Here is a 6,577-nt window from a genome sequence, read left to right as displayed (position 1 = left end):
TGTTATAAAAATTTGAACGTCGTGGATTTCTAATGGATTTGATAAGGAAAATTATACTGAATGTAAATATAATATAATATTCATAATTTAATTCAAATTATTAATTTTCAATGTATTATAATATATTAATTCGAGTCCTTTTGATTTCCTTTTGGGTCCTTTTGGGTTCCTTTTGGGTCCTTTTGGGTTCCTTTTGGGTCCTTTTGGGTCCTTTTGGGTTCCTTTTGGGTCCTTTTGGGTAAATCGACGCACCCCCATTTTAGTCACACTCGGAAATAGGAAGGTACTAAAGACGCGATGTACTAAACACTGATTTGACCTGATTCAAATTTGTCTGTAAATGTTCCAAACAATTGAATTTTTGTATAGCATATGCCTCGAAGTCATAAAGTCTGTACATAAGTAATTTAAAATACTCAATATTACCATTTAATTAAAAATTAAAACGTCAGGTAAATATCAGGTCTCTAATATATCCCGTTTTTAGTGTGCCCCTTCGAGTCGACGTCGGACACGTGTTTGCCATGGTTTACAAACTGAAAATAGAATGATTTGTGAAGTTGAACATTTTCTCACAAAGAATCCGTTTGTAGACATGTACACTCATTTAATCTGCAGCTACGAAGTACTTTGTCACTTCTCTGGAACATTATTCTAAGCAGAATTATGCCGATTCATATATTCTAAGAATCTTGTGTGAATTGTTTACGAGGAAATTCTGACTGTCACATTAACAAGGATGAACACTCTTGACTCTGCTTCGGATTCCCCAGTGATAATTGTATCGTGTGATGAAAGAGCTGACGGCGACATTTTAATGTATGATTGGCTTGGACCATTGGAATGAAGGTTAGAATATTTTTATTACTTAAAATTTACACTACTGATTACATGACAGTGACATACATTGATGTTATTAGAAATACACAGACACACCGATATATTATCTGTTTTACAGTTCAGACGCTCTCTGTTTACCTTGTAAATCCCCACAGCTTTATATTTTATTTTTTTTAAATTTGAGGATGTAATTTCAACAGTCCTACTATCTATCAGGCGTAACAAAAAATTATGTTTGTTTACGGTTACCCGACCGACCCTAATTTTAATCGCCGACCCAAACTTTTTTTTCGTCAAAAAAATCCGGAAGTTACTGGCCGGTCAGTTTAACTTTTACATTCATCTTTGAAATCGAAATTGAAAGTACAGAAACAAAACAAGAGAGTTCAATTTCTACATCAACGAGTTCATTGCAATTTGCTTACCATTGCGTGGCAGCTGCAGGGGTGTGCAACTAGCTTTGCCCAACACCCGGATCTACCGTTTTTTGGGGGGTAGTAAAAATAAAATTAAAATTATGCATGTAAAAACATGAGAAACACAAACGATATTTTCACTCATTGTTTTGCTATTTAATTTCCAACTAATGAAAATTTTCCAGGCAGCATGCTCCTACTGCTCTTAAATCACTTTAATCTCATCCATTTTGCAGTACTACCTGACTTATTTACTTAAAAAAACGATCGTTTTTTCCTTATCCGAATTTCCTCCATTCCTCTTTTAATGGTAAATACATGCAGATATCTCTTTCAATTATATACGATCCCCAAATCAAATGATAGCTAAGTGTTATGTGATTAAACTCTAATATATATCAATTATACTTAATGGTTTGAAATGAAAATAAAATGATTTTTGCTTCATTTTAGATAAGCTAGAGTAGTGCAATATGTTCAGAAAAGAAAAGATATTTTCTTAAAAGTTTTAAACTTCAACTTTTAAAGTAATGGCGTAGGACCCTAGCTTTCTCAACTATAAACTTTTTAAAATATTAATTTTCACAGTTTTTTCCCCAATATTTGGACTGGTCACTTTTAACTTTGGACTAAAAACTTTATTGTTTTTTTTTAATTGCACACCCCTGAGTTGTAAGGCAGTTGGCAAGAAAGATTATATTGTCTACCATCCATATTACAAGCCCAAACAAAATTAAGGCACGGTACAATGGTAAAACTGTTTTGTAATTCATTACCAATTCATGTGAATTTGTGTATTAAAAAAATTCAATAAAATTAAAAAAAATTCCTACCTACCGACCCTATTTTATTTCAGCATGTAACAGTAAACAAAGTTATTTTTTTGTTTGGCCTCATAGTGATCATACTCTATAATTCAAACTGCACTTAATGTTACAGAATATATTCAACTAATTATATATTGACAGTGTGACTGTAAGGGTGAGGGCAGATACTTATTTAGTTTTAATTTAGATTGTGCTTGTCAAGCTGCATTTGACATTTGGTGCATCCATGCTCAGTGTTCACACTGAGAGTTTATTCAAATGTTTAATTCGAATGAATTCACTGCTCGTTAAATTACTTCCCATTAGCTCCATGTGAACATGAGTAAGGATAGCTAATTCAAATTAAATAGAAATGAATTTTGAATGTAGCTTAAACATGTTAAAGAAGCTAAGCACTGTGGGTCCAAAGTATACTGCGGAAAAATTGTGTGGAGCAATGTGCAAGTCACAATCTTCTTTTGCCAAGGTCTTATCATAAGAGCTCGCATTATGGGCAGGGATTTGTGCTGCTGTCTGCCAGTGTCTGGACTCGCTATAAATAGATGTTCTCAAAAAGTCTTAATTATTTAATATCATACTTTACTGACAAAAAAGGAAAAATATTTCTCAGTTAAAGTGCAAAAGAAATTTGTTTAAAAAAATTGTAATAATAGAAAGTTTGCTTTTTTGTTTGATAAGACTGCTGTAATGGTTTAATGTTTGTTTATTTGCCTTAATCATACATTTTTCAGTCATTTCATGGTGCCACCACTTGGGATGGTATTAGCTGCAAATATAGACTTGTACTCAGCACTTATTGCCTTTAAGAAGTATGAGATCCATTTTGTGCTAACACCTACCGTGACACAGAATCTTGGTTTATGCAGTCTCATAGGAGTAACCTGTCTAAAGCATTTAGCAATGGGATTGGAACCTGCGACGTAAGGTTCAGCTTCTTATTGATACTTTGATTTATAATATTTATTTGAGAATTTCACTCATTCACATACTTAGAGATGTTGATATATATTGTTGAATAGCATCAATTTAGACCTTTACTTAGCTAAGTAAACATGTACTGTGAGGTTTTTAAGGTCTCATTCATTTTATATGCCAGATGCATGTTAAGGAACATTACTGCATAAATGTTTTTGTCTTGAATTTGAAGCTCTTTACTAATATAGAGATATGTTAGTGTTAAACCTCTTCAAATTAGGGTAGTTACTTTAAACTCAGCAATGTGAGTGTGTTGTGTGAACTTGTGTTAGCGAGACAGTGTGTTGTATGAATTTGTGTTAGCAAGGCAGTGTGTTTTGTGAACTTAATTGTGTTAGCCTGACAGTGGGTTGTGTGAATTCTTGTTAGCTTGACGATGTGTTGTGTAAACTCGTGTTAGCGGGACAGCGTGTTGTGTGAAATCGTGTATAAAGTGTAAGTGTGACAGTGTGTTGTGTATACTCGTGTTAGCTAGACAGAGTGTTGATTGAACTCGTACTAGCGAGACTTCGTGTTGTGTAAACTCGTGTTAGTGAGACTGCGTGTTGTGTAAACTCGTGTTAGCGAGACTGCGTGTTGTGTAAACTCATGTTAGAGAGACAGCGTGTTGTGTGAACTCTTATTAACGAGACAGCATGTTGTGTGAATTCGTGTTAGCGGGACAGTGTGTTGTGTGAACTTGTTATCCTGAAAATTTGTCGTGTGAACTGGTGTTAGAGAGATAGTGTGTTGTGTGAACTCGTGTTAGCGAGATTGCATATTGTGTGAACTCGTGTTAGCCAGACTGCGTGTTATGTGAACTCGTGTTAGGGATATTGCATGTTTTTTGAATTTGTGTTAGCGTGACAGTGTGTTGTGTGAACTCGTGTTAGCCTGACAGTGTGTTGTGTGAAATGGTATTAGGATGACAGTGTGTTGTGTGAAATGGTATTAGGATGACAGTGTGTTATCGCAACAGCGTTTGGTGCGAACTTGTGTTAGTGAATAGTGAGACAGCCTGTTTTGTGAATTCGTGTTAGCGTGACAGTGTGTTGTGTGAACTCGTGTTAGCCTGACAGTGTGTTGTGTGAAATGGTATTAGAATGACAGTGTGTTGTGTGAAATGGTATTAGGATGACAGTGTGTTATCGCAACAGCATTTGGTGCAAACTTGTGTTAGTGAATAGTGAGACAGCCTGTTTTGTGACTTTGTGTTAGCGTGACAGTGTATTGTGTAAACTCGTGTTAGCGTGACAGTGTATTGTGTAAACTCGTGTTAGTGAGACTGCGTGTTGTGTAAACTCATGTTAGCGTGACAGTGTGTTGCATGTACTTGTGTTAGCTAGACAGTGTATTGTATGAACTCGTATTAGCAAGACTGCGTGTTGTGTAAAACTTGTGTTAGCAAGACAGCGTGTTGTGTGAACTTGTGTTAGCGAGACAGCGTGTTTGTGAATTTGTGTTAGCATGATAGTGTGTTGTGTGAACTCGTGTTAGCCTGATATTTTGTTGTGTGAAATTGTATTAGAGTGACAGTGTGTTGTGTGTTAGTGTGACAGCGTGTGGTGTGAACTTGTGTTAGTGCGAAAGTGTTTTTCATTGTTGTGATGGCGAGCTGTGTGATAGCCTAATGGCGTCTTTTGTGTCGGTAAGATGGCACGCTTTTATGAAAGTGCTATTGAGCTTTAGCAAGTGGCCCTATCTGGACACGCCTTATTATAATTGATCAGTTCTCAGATATACAGTGAATTACCGGTATTATTGTCACCATGAAATCAGCATTTACAGTTGCAATTACCTAGTTAGTAATCATAAGATATTGGTTTGCCAGTTTTAGAATTATGGTGTTCCAATGATGTGAAGTTGCAGTGTGTTAGCATGTTAATTTCAACAGACTGCCACTCCAATGCAGCTTTAAACAACACGCTGCTTTGTTTACACAAAACAAAATATCATGCAAACACAACTCTAAACAATCTGTTGAGTGTTAGCTTCACTGCATGTTGGATTCAGTGTGCTGGCATATTATCACTGACGTACATGCTAGCACATTGTCACCTCGTGCTAGTATTTTGTCATAAATACTCTAGCACATTATCCTAAACCCGCTAGTGCATTATTACTTTGCACTTGTATGTTGTCTTATTAGGGGATAGCATAAATGACTGCCTTAATTGGTGTAAACTTCTTTTAATTGATGAAAGAGTACATTAAAATTTACAAATTATACACAGAAAATGTGACAATATCTTATCTCTCAATTTGATAATCTAATTTATAATCTCATGAATTGCACTTTTTATTAGTAAAAGAATTATAAATTAAAAAATTTCAATTTCTTTTGGATAGGTGTGACTCATCTGAATACTGAATTTTGATACCAAGCATGACCATGATTTGCCAGAAGATCATCTGTTTGGATGTGACATGGAATAAACAGCATAGTGAAAATAAGTCAAGTTTTGGTTTGTGAAGACAATTTTAAAACACACTGTGTATCATTTTTAAATTTTGATTTGACAACATAAATCCACAAATATGAACATATCAATTGCTCTCAGTTTTTCAAGTGAAATAGTTTTTGTAACAGAAATACATGTACCAGTAATTACATTGGAATAAATGTTATTTTTAAATATAATAATATTTTGTTTGTGTAGCATGTTGACCTCTTTATTAAGGTCTTCCCTTTCAAAGTTTAGACTTACTTATTCTAATGATTAAGATAGATCCTCTGTCTTCAGCAGGAATATAAGATCTTGCAGTGTTTTCAATAAGATTTTCAATAGAAGGAAAAATAGAAGGAATAGCAGGAAACCAGTCGCGGCGAGGGGTCTGGGGGCCGCCTTAGGCCCCCAGCGGGTCCAGGGCAGAGCCCTGGTAGGGGGCCCAGGGGGGCGAAGGCCCCCGGCCGAAAACGAAATTCAGCATTTTTGACTCACTTTTCTTACCTCTCAGGCCATTAAAAAGCACTTTTTTTTCACATTTCTGTCACTATCAATAATCAAGTTTTACCTAGAAAAAGCCAATTAGAAAAACAATTTTTGCCTTTTTCACAGATTTGTTTGACAGATTTTTGACAGACTGGGTTTTTTTTTCTTCTGAAAATATATCTATATGTCTATAAAAACATATAGACAACTGAAGTATGAAATTATAGTACAGACAATTGTATGGGTAAAATATTATACTGAAAATTCTACATATTCATCCCCTTTCACTTAAATTGGTCAGGACTTTTATTCATATTTAAAAAAAATATTTAGTTAAAAATTTAAAATTTGATGACATACAGTACCCCATAAAAATTCTAATATTCTGTAATCTTAGAGTTTTCATAAAATAAATTATAAACTGATTAAATTTTTTGACATTTTGTACAGATTGTCAGAACAAAATAATTAAGAAAATGGAATTTGATACAAAATACTAGTACATTGAAACCTTCCCTAATGTGAAAACGATACTGTCCCTGTATTTCAAGAGATCTTACATGAAAATTTTGCATTTTCATTTAAGGAAATTCTGGAAGAATTTCTA

The 6,577-nt window shown here is 34.6% G+C and overlaps 1 long non-coding RNA gene across 1 annotated transcript; it reads left to right on the top strand.

Moving 5' to 3' along the window:
• Window positions 1–522: 522 nt before the first annotated feature.
• Window positions 523–5,788, top strand: LOC134242813 (uncharacterized). The gene is made up of 3 exons (XR_009986930.1): window positions 523–849; window positions 2,815–3,003; window positions 5,387–5,788. It is a non-coding gene; the product is annotated as an uncharacterized LOC134242813 (long non-coding RNA).
• The last annotated feature ends 789 nt before the right edge of the window (window positions 5,789–6,577 follow it).

The sequence above is a fragment of the Saccostrea cucullata genome, unplaced genomic scaffold (genome assembly GCF_032062105.1).
Source record: "Saccostrea cucullata isolate Sc308-1 unplaced genomic scaffold, CSIRO_AGI_Scuc_v1 ctg304, whole genome shotgun sequence".
NCBI classification, from domain to species: Eukaryota; Metazoa; Mollusca; class Bivalvia; order Ostreida; family Ostreidae; genus Saccostrea; species Saccostrea cuccullata.
Note: the sequence above shows the minus strand (reverse complement) of the source record. Positions and strands in the feature narration are given on the sequence as shown.